At 48.2% G+C, this 13,477-nt stretch overlaps 1 long non-coding RNA gene and 1 pseudogene across 1 annotated transcript; one reads left to right on the top strand and one right to left on the bottom strand.

Moving 5' to 3' along the window:
* The first annotated feature begins 6,824 nt into the window (after positions 1-6,824).
* LOC131918741 (uncharacterized) lies at positions 6,825-13,052 on the top strand. Its single transcript, XR_009381076.1, has 2 exons — positions 6,825-6,939; positions 12,597-13,052. It is a non-coding gene; the product is annotated as an uncharacterized LOC131918741 (long non-coding RNA).
* LOC131918740 (non-histone chromosomal protein HMG-17-like) lies at positions 12,164-12,435 on the bottom strand (annotated as a pseudogene).
* Positions 13,053-13,477: the final 425 nt, after the last annotated feature.

The following is a 13,477-nucleotide window of genomic DNA, read 5'->3' as shown; positions in this document are numbered from 1 at the left end:
AGAAAAGAGGTAAAGATTGTAAAAGCAGGGGGAGCCCTTATATCATAGCTCTCTTTTAGGACATGTCCTTGGGGGACATTTTAAAACCACACTTCTCCTTCACTTCCTCCTCTTAATTTCACTTCCTCTTAAACGTCACTTCTCTTCCTCTTAATTCTTTACTTCCTGGTCAGTGTGGTGTGAGCAGCTCACTCACTACACATTCCCAGCCATTATGTTCTTCCTTGCTACCAGACCAATAGTAACAGGGCCAAACAACTATGAAATGAAGCCTCCAAAACCTCGAGCTAAGATAAATCTTCCCTGTTTATACATCAACGTGTCTCAGATACTTGTCATAGCGACAGAAACTTAACACCCGATGTCGGAAGTGAGACTCTTCATTGCCTGGGATTTAAGTAGTTCACGTTAGACAGGAAGGTGGTTTAGTGAGAGAGTGTCTGCCTGACATTCACAAGGCCCTGGGTTCAAGCCCCAGGACCACGGAGGCTGCAGCAACAGTAAAATACAGACCTAAAAGCTAAGTTCTTAATGTCTATGCCACCTAGGAGAGCACATGGCATAGGGACACATTGTGAGGGCCTTCCCCAGCAAACACAGCAAGGTATTTCTCCAGTCTGGTGATCTCTGCCTCAAGAAACGAGGCACATTTGTTTCACTGACAGTCCAAAGGAAGGGTGTGAAAAGAAAGAAGCTGGCCAGGCCGGGGCTGGTCTAGCACCTCGTATGTGAATTGGTGTTACAGTGTTCTACTCCGAAGGTCCTGGCCATGTGGATAGCTTCTTGGGAGAGCTCCGTGTGTCAGGAAATTAATTCTTTTCTAATTAGAGGTGATAATGGGACTTGCCTGGCAAAGTTTGAAGGTTCCGAGAAGTCAGTGATACAGAAGGAAGAATTTCTGCCAAGTCAAAAAATGTAGGTCAGCACAAACAGCCTGCTTCTAGGGAGACAGGTGCAGGCAAGCACAAGTAGACACTGTCTATGAACTCTATTCAATCTTGTATTTTTTGAGAGACTTCAGATTTTCTGTTGGAGGAGAGAGGTCAAGCTAGGTGCTCTGCGAAGGTTCCTACCAGCTTTTCTTCCTGTAGTCGTGGCCTTTGACTCAGAGCACGGGCTGGGTAAGCACCCTTGGGAGAGAGAGTCACACCACACTGGGAAGCTATTCATCAGCTAACCCCATAGACTTGACCTCTGGGAAGAACAAGAAAAGAGATGGACCCTGTAAAGAGTCATGAGAGAATGTGGGAGAGTTGGAGCTCTGTCAGCTCCCTTTCCCCTTTTGGGCAAGAGGCTCTAAGCAGCCTACAGGGGATGAGAAGACCCTGGCATGAGGAGCAGGGAACCCGAAGCGGAAGGAGGTGGAGGCAGAAAGACTCTAAGAGATGGCTGGTCTCTAGCTGACCTCAAGTCAAGGGTGAGGTCTTCTCTCTGCCACAGTGCAGCCGAGAAAGAGAAGAGTGATGTGGTTCAAAGGCTGACATGGAGGAGACTGCGTTCTGGGGCCTTCGCAGGGACTGAGCCGTTCCAGTGACGGCCGTCCTGGGAGTGACCACTCAGTGGGACACACTTGTCTCTCTCTTCTCTCTCCTAGTCTCCCTCATCTTTCTTGATTTCTCCTTCAGGTATCATCTAGGTACCAGCCATTCTTTCGTGTAGCTGGAGACAGAATTCTGGTGACCAAGCACAGACCAAGTCCCTGTGTCCAGGGAGGCAAGCTTCCTCAGTCACTGTCTGTATGCTAGGCTTTATTTTAGGGGTTCATCTAGAACCTCCCTATCAACTTCGCACATTGGGTTTACTATTCCCATTTTACCCACAAGGAAATAATGCCTGGGCAGAACCCAAGAGCCTGTACTCAGTCTGTGAAATAAATGAACTAATGAACTAATGAATGAACAGAGTTATCAAGAATGGAAGCAGTTGAGCCAAGACCACACAGGGTTCAAGTGGTAGAATCTGTCTGGCTTCAAACCCGTACCCTGCTTGGCTTTCCAGATTGGGCGAGTCTGGGGTCACAGGCGGGTAGCCTCCCTCAGCTGCTGCTGTCCTTGCTGAGTTCACTAGTGCCTTCCTTGGTTTCTCCTTTCTTTTTCTTTCTCTTCACTCCCCTATCCTTCTTTTCTTTCTCTCCTTCATTCATTTCCTCCTCTGCCAGTGGCATGGCTGTTCTTCCCAGAATGCACTGGGCCTGCAGAAGTCCCTGCCTTCCAGAGAGCGCATGAATGGATGAGGAAAGAGGGTGAATTAGTCTCCCTTGGGTCCACATGCCCAGGTCAGGGTTACAGAACTGTTGAACTCTGAGAAGATTCTTGCTATGGTCTCCAAAATTTATGTCCTGAAGCCAACTTCAAGTAGAGTATTTTAGAGACGGCATCTTTGGAGAAATGATTTAGTTAAAAACAAAGCTGTTAGAATGGGCTCTGATCCAATCCAATTAGTGTTACTGTAAGAAAAGGAAATGTGTGTGTGTGTGTGTGTGTGTGTGTGTGTGTGTGTGTGTGTGTGTGTAGTAGATACATAATTATTTATAGGTGTGGCCATCTGGAAGTCAAGGAGTCTCGGGAGGGTATCCTGCTGACACCTCTTCTTGGATCTGTGGCTTCCCAACTGTCTGAAAAAAAATTCCTGTTGCGTAAGCCACCATACTGCAGCATGTGTGATGGCAGCCACAGCAAATAACTGTCCCCCTTACATTCTCACAGAGTGAGCATCTTTCTGTAGCTTACAACACACTTAGGAGACCCGAGGTCAGCCTCCTGCATCAGGGTCAGTTGGGTTCCCTCCCACTTCAACCACTGTGTGCTGCTGTCACTTCTGCTAGTGCGGGTCTCGCTGGAGGGCCTGACACAAGGCAGAGTCTTGGTCCTAGACTACCTGTGGATTCAACTGGTCTGGGCGGGGCCTGAGAACCACGCTTCTATAGATGCTGAAGCTGCAGGTCTTAGGACCACATTGTGAGAATGAAGGACTTCTATTTTAATTCCACCATTAATTGTAAGTGGGTTTTGTGTGTGTTTTAAGCCTCTCACAGGACATGTAAACTGACCCTTTGCCCTGAAGTGGGCATCACGAGTTGAGGTGCCAGATGGGAGTTTTTGACCTTTTTGGCTCTCTTAGCCCTGCTTGCACACGGGACTGAGAGTATGATTGCTTGAAGGAATAAGACAGCTGGACAGGAGCGACAACGGACATGCACGGCTATTCTGAGGTCTGGAATATATGTGACTAGAATATGATTCCTTAACCCCTGGGACTAGAGAGTGACCTGGGTCATCAGGAAGTTGAGAAGCCATTAGCGTGAGTCCAGGTGGTTCCACACACAGAAGCAGAACTTGGCTCCTGAGTGACTATTGGGCAAAACGAAGTTACTAAGTGATGCTTGATGCTTGTGTGGCCTGCAAGGCTGAGACGTTAACTTTAAGGGAGATGAGAATATCGCATTAAATGTCCGGCTCATGGAGATAAGGAGTTACCCCACTTTGCCTTTGGCTGCCTGCAAAAGGACCACTTGCATTGGGTCCATCTTTCCGAACACAGACATATGCTTAGTGGCTACAGCTAAGTCTGTTCTTGCCAAAGACTCGATTAATATCCCATCCGTGCTCCTCCCCATCGGAAGCCAAATTCCATCTGTGGGAAAGTTCACCTTTTGTGATCTCCAGGGAAAAGGGTCTGTATTCACCCACCTTGTCTTAGGTTAAGGATAGAAGGTGGCCAAGGCTACCCTGCAATGCAAAGCCACTGTAGACTCCATAGTTCACCACTGCGTGCTGCCCTGTCTGGTAGAACATTTAAAAAAATATCAGAATCTGAATTTCTCAAGGGCATCATCCATGTCTTCTTATGCTGGGTCCCTTGCCCAGCACACATAGGATGTTCAATAAATGTGTCTCAAGTAAACTTATGGGAGAGTACTTTTCAGTGGGGAAGATGGGAGTCCGGGAGGCCGCGGACTGTGGATGCTGGCTTGAACTGGAGTGATTGTGGACACTAATGTCCTTAAGACAAAACCCCCAGTGTTTACACAGTGCTTCACAGTCTATGCGAACAGTTTCTCGTCATTTCTGGGGGTGCACAGACCCGTCTGTTGCTAGTGCTTGTGCTGTTTGTGATTAGCACAGCCATCTCCACTTCACACCAGAGCTACCCTCTCCCCTAGTGACATAAAATTGAGGCTTTGCTCCTCCCTCAGGAGGCCTCACGATGGTTTTGAAGATGGCTGAGTTCACCCCTCTCTTTGTTAGGCTACGCACACTTCTTCCTGATGAGGCTGGTAAGGACATTTTATCTGGTGGCCTAGACTTAAATTCTGGACATTCCTGAATGCCTCCCCCCACCACCCCCATATTCCCTGACATACTTCCTCTTGTCCCGATTGCCTGCCAGGAGTTCGGATTAAACACACTGACCCCACTGCGCTCTTGCTGTCTCCTCAGATGCAGACATTGACCACAAGTCCTCTGTGCTTTATCATCTAGGTTCACTGCCCTGCCACGCAGAACACTTACTTATCTCAGTTTCCCAGGAAAAGGATCATGTCCATCTTGCCCAAGTTTTACTTAAAGGATAGCTTCTGGTGAAGGTGAAGGCCAAGATTGCCTTGCAATGCAAAGCCACTGTAGACCCAGCAAACCTGCCACAGTCTGTCTAATTTGTACCAAAGTGAAGAAGGGACCAGTTTTACCACCCTGTCCCCACCCCACCCCCAGGACTTCACAAGGAAGAGGAAGGCCAGCAAAGGTTACGGGGCCCTTGATATTTGTCCCACAGTCCCTTAGGCACCCCCCTCCCCCAGTTGGTTCCCCAGCAACAACACAAGCAACAGCATTTCAAGGCTACTCAGGGTCCCCAGGAGACAGGTCATAATCAAGAGAGTGCCGTCCTATTCGCCGCTATCTCAGAGCTTGAGAGAATCAGCTGGGCACTGGAGAAGACAAACTCTCAGGTCCTGGGAGTCGGGAACCCTGGGCCCTGGACAAGCGAGTTCTTCCTCACAGGGTCTCCAGTTCCCCATGGGTGCCATTCCTCATTCCTCCTCTCCAAGTCCAGAAGGCTGTGCTTGCCTCCAGGAGAGCATTTGGTACGTTGCACCGAACCGAGGATGTTTGTTACATGTTCCGTGTTGCACCGAACCGAGGATATTTGTTACATGTTCCGTGCACCACGTGGAACATTTTAAAACATACACATTTTTAAAATTTATGTACGTGTGCATGCCTGTACCTGAACCACAGGGATGCAGTGCCAGCGGAGGCCAGAAGAGGGTGTCAGATCCCCTGGAACTGGAGCTACAAACAGTTATGAACAGACATCATATCCTCTGCACCTAGCTATCTAGCTCCCAGAACTTTTATTTATTTTAGTTTTTTTTTTTTTTTTTTTAGATAAAGTCTCATGTATACTAGGTTGGCTTTCAACTAACTATGTAGCCAAGAATTGACCTTGAACTTCCGACCCTCCTGCTTTGGCTTCCTGAGTTCAGGAATACAGGTGTTCCCCACCACGTCCAGTTCATGCAACACTGGGCAAGCACTCTGTCAACTGAGATACAACTCCAGAACTCCATCCCTTTTGAGATAAGGTTTCACAGGAGCACAGGTTAGCCTTGGACTCACAGTAATCCTGCCTCAGCCTTCTGAGCACTGGGACTACAAATCCGACCAACCTCACCTGACAAGAATATGTGTGCGTCATAGTAAGGCCTGAGACTTGCCGGGGGGGGGGGGGGGGGGGGGGGGGGGGATGAACGTTACATTTTAACTCTTCTTCTGCCAAACTGTCTTCACAGCCAGTTCCAGCTAGACTTCTTTCTTGGGTCCTAAATGACACAAAGGGGCTGTGAGGGGTCTTGGGGGGCTCCCCAGTGTGGGGACCTGAGATCAGCTGGTTGACAGTCTGAGTTGGGTTGGGAGATGCAGATAGATAGCCTGGTCTCAGATCGGGGCCTTTAGCCCTGAGATAGCTTAGTAACCTCAGGCACCTGGCCCTGCCTGCCCATTTCTCTGTCCTCATTTGCCAGCAAACCCCTATCCTTGTCCTTTCCAGCTCTGCCATGTGCCGCATGAGGTTCCAGGCAGCACGGGTCTGTTTTTAGCTAGTGCCTCACGTGTTCTCAGCTGACTTAATAAGCTCTCTATAGGGATAGCTTTCTGGAGAGACTGTTGCTAAGGGCCAGCCACACGTTTCTCACCGTGTTGTGATGGAAACGTGATTAGATGTTGATCTGGGCACAGCATAACCTGCAGAAGTGTCTGGCTGGAGTGGTCTCTTCAGCGGGAGCCGGTGGGGTTTCATGGGCTAAACAGGGCTAGCCTTGTGACTTCAGCAAATGACAGGGGTGCTAACATACCAGGAGGTGAGGGACTGGGAGGACTCCAGGTGCATGCATTTGAAGGCACATGTTTACTTGGGCAGCTCTTCCTGAGCACAGCCAGGGGTCTCATGCAGCAGGAGCCATGTGGCTCTGCCTGCAGGTGTGGATGAGCAGCTGCCTGTGGGAATCCTGCTCCCTCCGCAGCCTGGGGCTGCAGAGTCTAAGTGTGGTAAAGAAAGGTTGCAGGAGAGAAGACTGGGCAGCAGAGCTTTGGAAAGTGAAATTTTGAAGCATCAGACAGGAGGAGGTTGGTAGAAGAAACATGAGGAGTCTTCAAAGGCAGAAAGGATTAGTGTGACTCAGGGCCCAATGCAAGAATGAGCCCCTCTGCAAAATTATAGCCCAGCCCTACTCACTGACTACCCTGTCGTGGCCCGGCCTCTTCCAGGGTATTTCCTCTTTCCATCCTCATAAATTGCTGTAAACAGTAGCTGCCGTGACTTCATTTTACAGATGGGAACTAAAGCACAGAGGTTACATGGACTGTCCCCGGGCACACAGCTGATAAACAGGAGTTTGAAGTTCTCCGTCTCTAAAGCATGCTAGGACTGGGACATTAGAAGGTGAGCTGACAGACATGAGCTGACAGACAGAGGGACTGGGTGGAGAAAATGGTGCATTCGGCAAGAACAGTCAGCTGCCCTGAGAGTCTTGGCCTCAGTCCTGTGGTTCAGGGGTCTCTAGAGGACAGCACTCCTTTGTCCATGCAGATCAGCCTGAGTCAGAAGTCGGGCCACTTACAGTAGAAGTTACACACTCATCACACACTGCAAGTGGAAACTGGCAGAAGTTGAGAATGTATTTGCTGTCCTGAGCACTGAACATCACAACTTAGTAGCAACCACTCGAGAGTTTTATTGATTATGTCCACTCATGATTTCTTGGTTGACTGGAAACCATTTTGCGTCATGAAAGCATCTTATGGTGATATAACATGGCCCCTACCCTAGGAAGGCTCCAAATTCCAAATCCCAAGTATGATTGCTATTCAATGTGGATTGCTGTGTAAGTGGAGAGATTGTGCCATGTTTGTGGAAAGATCAATGTTCTTAAAATGTCAGGTATTTCCAATTAATCTACTGGCTCAATGTGTTTACAATGTGAACATCAGAGGGAGTTGGGTGTGGTGTCTGGTATCTGTGTTTCAGTACTCAGGTTTGTGTTTCAGAGGCTGAAGCAGAAAGATGAGCCCAGGTTCAAGGCTATCCTGGGCTACAGAGTGAGACCTGTTCTAAAGAGGGAGGGAGGGAGGGAGGAAAGAAGGAAGGGAGGGAGGAGGGAGGGAAGGAGAAGGGAGGAAGGGATGATGGAAGGAAGGGAAGGAACGAAGGAAGGAGGAAAGGAAGGAATGAATGATGGAAAGAAGGAAGAAGGAGGGAAGGAAGGAATGATGGAAGGAAAGAAGGAAGGAAGGAGGGAAGGAAGGAAGGAATGATGGAAGGAAAGAAGGAAGAAAGGAGAGAAGGAAGGGAGGGAGGAAGGATGGAAGGAAGGAAAGAAGAAAGAAAGGCAGGAAATGGAAGGAGGGAAAAATTCCTAAAGTGAATTCTGTACAAATTGGCAAGCTGATTCTAAAAAATTGTCTATCACAAGGAAGTCAGGACAAGAACTCAAAAGGCAGGAACCTGGTGGCAGGAGCTGATGCCGAGCCCATGAAGGAACACTCGGCTTGCTGGCTCCACTCCACTGCTGCTTGGTGGTCATCCCATGGTACTGGCATCTCCAAAATGCTGGGGCCCCTTGCTGTAACTGGGCTGCACTTTCACCAATAGCCTCTCCTGGGCTCTCTTCAGGGACTCCAACCCTGACACACTGTGCCAGGCTTCAACTGTGTTATTTACTAGGCAGCGCTGTGTTAGTCATTAAGCAGTGCTGTTTACCGTGCGAGGAAAGCCACGAGGCACAACAAGACCAACTATAAGAGTTTATTAAAGGAAGGGAACAGAAGGGGTGCTTAGGCCTATGCAATTTTGTGCAGGAAGAGAGAAGAGAGAAGGGATAGATGGAACCCGATTTTGTATAGGTTCCCCTGCACACATGCATATGGGCTTATGTAGCTACGCTACGCATGTGCATAGATTGCGTGATCATGCTGCGTGCAAATCACGTGATCATGCAGCGGATGGATTATGTAGGACGTAGGGCCCTGGGATGACTAAGCCTCTTGCTTGGCTACTGGACAGTGCATGTGCAGTCATGTAGCTGGGGGGAGTGGCCAGGCGTTCTAAAAAGCTGCTCTCCATGACCCCTTCATACCTTCAAAACCAGCACCATGTGGATGACGCTAACACTACCAGGTTTGGCTGCCAGCACAAGGTACAACCTTGGCCATGTCTGGAACACAGCTTCTGTCTGCTGACTCTCAGGAAACAGTTTCTAGAAGATTTTACCTCAAAGATGCTGGTCTCTCTTTAGTCACGGCTAATTTCTTAGCTCCAGCTGACCAATGTTGAGTATTCCAGCAAATCACTTTAGTGGTTCTGGTGTCTTGTTAATTGCAGCTGATTTTTCAGCCCCAGCTCACCAGAACCATAGACTCTTAATTCAAAATAACAAATGGCTTCTTTAGAGTCTTTAAACTTGGCTCTGAAACTTAACAAACTAGGCCTCCATCATCTGCATTGCCCTTAACATTCTTACCTTCCAAGTTCCCGCAGAACAGCCCACTGAGATCTCAACACTCAAAGGCTTTTCTAGTTCCAAGTCTCAAAGTCTTTCCACAACCCTCCCCAATACACATGTTCAGGTCTGTCACAGCAATACCCCACTATACTGGTACTAACTTCTGTCCTAGTTAGGGTTACTACTGCTGTGATGAAACACCATGACCAAAGCAACTTAGGGAGGAAAGGGTTTATTTGGCTCACATTTCCATATCACTGTTTATCATCCAAGGAAATCAGGATAGAAACTCAAATAGAGAAGGGACCTAGAGGCCCGAACTGATGCAGAGATCAGGGAGGAGTGCTGTTTACTGGCTTGCTCCCCATGGCTTGCTCAGCCTGCTTTCTTATAGAACCCAGGACCACCAGCCCAGGAGTGGCCCTACCCACAATGATCTGGGCTCTCCATGAATCACTAATTAAGAAAAAGCCCTACAGGTTTGCCTACAGCCTGATATCTTATGGACACGTTTTCTCAGTTAAGGCTCCTTCCCCTCTGATGACACTAGCTTGTGTCAAGTTGACATAAAACTAGCCAGTACACCTGGCCTGTAGATCCTCCAATTCCCTGCCTCTCTCTGGTGATGAAATCTCCATTTCAATGCACCCACAGTTCCTGCTCTTAAAGGCTTGGTTCACTAAAAGTCGGAGCTACACGTTTATCAGAACTATTTATTAAGTTGTAAAACTTTCCAAATTTGTTCTTATTGATCAGTATTTTAATCAAAGTCAATTTTGAAATTAAAATTGGTGGACTATTCTAGATCATTTGCATTTCCATGCAATTTAATAAATAATACAAATAAATCCTCTCCTCCCCAAGCTGCTTTGGTCACGGTGTTTCATTGTAGCAATAGTAGCCATAAGACACCAGGCAAACTGAAGCACCAGACAGAATCACTGGGAATAAAACAGGTTGGGACTGTGTGGACACGCACCAGGGCCCACCCCCACTGGGGAGAGCAATCTGCTGTATCCTCGCGGAAACACCCAAAACATATTCAACTGCATTTCTGGGCATCCTGTAGCCCATTTCAACTAACTGCCACGCTCAGTTTGGGATCCGTCTCAGAAATCCTGATTCTGAGGGTCTGGAGTGAGACCAAGGAACACTTTTTTCTTAAGTTTCTTGGGTGATCCTCTCTCTCTCTCTCTCTCTATCTATCTATCTATCTATCTATCTATCTATCTATCTCCCTCTCTCCTCTCATGGCCCAATTCAGTCTGGACCTTTCCAAATGCTTCTGACTGTCCTCTTCCCTCACATCTACAATGAAACCCATGTCAACCATACCTTAGAGTTGTCATGTCCTCATTGTCACTCAGCAGAGTAGGCTAGCCAGACACAGCGGTACACATCTGTAATCCCAACACCCTTGGTTAAGGCAGAGGGATCCTGGGTTTGCCTCTAGTCTGAGTTACATACACAGTGAGACTGTATCAAAAAAGAGAAAGGGAGTAAAAAACGAGGGCAATGGTGTGTGTGTGTGTGTGTGTGTGTGTGAGAGAGAGAGAGAGAGAGAGAGAGAGAGAGAGAGAGAGAGAGAGAGAGAGAGAGAGAGACGGACTAAGTAAGCATTCTTCTTGTGTATCTGACATGCTTTGACATCTGATGGCCCCTGGGAGTGGCTGACCCTCCCAGGGCTAGCTAATTCCCTCAGATACTAAACAACTCCTGGACATAGGTCTTTCCAGGTAAACCAACTGATCCAAAGCCCGCGTCCCCAGCTACTTTGACCCAGCTCTCTCCCATCAAGCCAACACCCTCCTGCCCAATACTGGACCACTGAAAGGCTGGGTGCCGGTTGCTCGGACATCTCCACGGCGGAGCCTGTTGAAGTCACTCCTACACGGCTTATCCTGCCTGCCCATTGCCTCCAGCGAAGGCTTTGCCTGTGCTTTTGACCCTAGGCTCTTCCTCCTCCTGGCCCCTCCCGTGTCTGTCCACAGGTATCTGCATGGCGGCCATACCTTCTGCTGCTAGGGATCTGTCAGTTAAGGTTTCTTCCTTCAAAATGGACATTTCCAGGCCTGTGTGCCTCACCACATTTGATTAAAACAAATCCAGGGTCATTTTCACACTGGCCGCCTGTGGAAGAGCAAGGGTCGGCTTTGCTCCTAACACTTGAGATCCGTGTGTCCACGTGCTCCGTGGTTGAGAGAACCTTGCCGGGACAGGAGACTCGGTACTGGTCCCCAGAGCAGTTATCGCCATGGGCCCAGGTGTAAACATGGGCACCTGTCAGAGCTTGCTGTGACTGTCAGCCAGAACCTTTGCTGTCTTTCTTGGCTCTCTTAATGGGAGCTAAAGATAGCAGGATTCGTTTTTGATTTTTCCCCCCAGAGCCGGTCTCATTTGGTGACCAATTTAGAAGACTCTAATGTAATCGTGGGCTTTTGTGGCAATGAGTACATTAGGCCGGCTGCCACTGCTGCAGCCACCTTTGCCAAAACCTCTCTGAGGGGTTCAGGGGAGGTTTGCACAATGCTCAGAAAGGCCATCTTTCTATAAAAACCATCCTTCCTGTGCTGTGCAGTAGATGGTACCCAGCACCATGGCTGTGGCCCCTCGTCTTCTACTTTATCTTTTTGTTCTTTTTAATCAATCCGAAGATCCACAATCTTTTGTAAAAGGAACCGCTGCTCTTTTGAGGAAACTCAGTGATACCACTGCCAAGTCCAGATTGCCCAATAATAGATTGGCAAAACCAATTTTGGGGGGCAGGTTCCAACAGGTCTCTGGTTTGAAGGGAGTTAAGTCTATTTGATGGTGCAGGGGAGGAGGATATAAAAACGAATTTAGAGTTTCCCACACATGGCATTTTGTGCCACGGTGGTCACGTATGTCAACACCAGGACATCTCCCCTGAGAGCCAAGAGGAGTCTCAAAATTATCAGAGAAAGATGTTTTCCAACATCGACCATCATCAATCCAGCTTGGGAGACATTTTGTTAGTGACACATGTTCCTTTCCCCCTAAAACAATGAAGTGTTCCGTGTGCTAACAACAGAGCTTAAAAAATAAAGTAAAACAAAATTCTGCATTTTTATAAAACTTGATAAAAAATAGTATTTCAAACTGTGCAGTCACCAGAAGTACACAGTTACCAAAAATGCACACATTTCACTTGGCGTCTCCAGTGCCTCCAGCTTTTTGTGCCTGGTCTGTTTTGGCATCTCCATTTTCTGCAGGATTATTTGTGTCCTTGCCAGCATTGACTTTCTCTCTCTTCCCCTTGGGGACCTTCTCCCCCTTCTTTGTAGGGGCCTTTTTAGGCCTGGGCTCTGGCTTGGAGGAGCAGGTTTTGCAGACAACCTTGCAGATCTTCTCTGTGGCTCATCCTTCACCTTGCCCTTATCTCCTTTAGTATCCCTTTCAGCCTTTCTCTGGGGCATGGCAGCTGCGGGGGACGTGGGCGCTGAACACGGGGATGCAGTGGTGCACATTTGGTCCATCTGGGAGTCATTCTCCCTGCTTCTTCCTCTACTTTTAAGTCATTTTGAGTTGCTGTTGACTGAATGCCATTTTTGTTGTTGTTTTGTTTTATTTGAGACAGGGTCTTTCTGGCTGTGCTACAACCTGCTCTGTAGACCAGGCTGGCCTCGAACTCCTAGAGACTCAACTGCCTCTGCCTCCTTAGTGCTGGGATTAAAGGCGAGCGCCACCACCAGCCAGCTAATTGTGTTTATTCTTTGCTGTGCGGGTTGTTCCCGCAGAATCTTTTGACATGAGTAAGTACTATCCCTTTGGTTGGGAGAGCACTAGAAGCCACCACACTTGGAAGAGTGACGCGTGGATTGATTGGAGGTCATTTGTGGAATTCTATGGAATCTGTTGATGCTGAACTGAGAGTCATCCTAATGTAGAAGAGGACCTGTCATCCCTCAGATGTCTCACAAAGACAGTCCAAATTTTGACTCTACTCATGACGTAGCAGTGACCTCGTGTCTGTTTTCCCAGAATGTTGGACAGAATAAGGTTTTATAAACTATCCACCTTGGGGGAGTTGTAACTGCTTTCTGAATTGTTTTCTCATTATTTTTTGCTAACATTTTGAAAATGCCCGCTTTGGTATCTGCCTCCCGTTTCTCACCTTTAATTTCTCAAATCTGTCATGCCACCTCTAGCCCCTGCAACGTTGTGTTCCGTTTGAGGGGGCTGATACGATGGATGGGAAGGAAGGGACATTCAGGCCGAAGGATGACCGTCGAGCTGGATGCCCTGCAGGCCTTGGCTCTCCACTTCAGGACCCTCAGGATCTATTCCTCCCCTGAGCTTTCAGAGCACTATGCCTCTCGTTCTGTTTCCTGGACTCAGCTTCTCCATATCTGTCCCTGACCTCCCTGCAAGCCCACATCTACCCTGAGCCAGCTCCTTCCCACCTCTGTTTTGATGTCCCCAGAGCCTGGCTGCATTTACATTATTTTAAACCTCTAA

This window comes from Peromyscus eremicus, chromosome 8b (assembly GCF_949786415.1).
Source record: "Peromyscus eremicus chromosome 8b, PerEre_H2_v1, whole genome shotgun sequence".
In the NCBI taxonomy this organism is placed as follows: Eukaryota; Metazoa; Chordata; class Mammalia; order Rodentia; family Cricetidae; genus Peromyscus; species Peromyscus eremicus.
The sequence above is the reverse complement of the archived record's forward strand: the minus strand, read 5'-3'. Positions and strand labels throughout refer to the sequence as shown.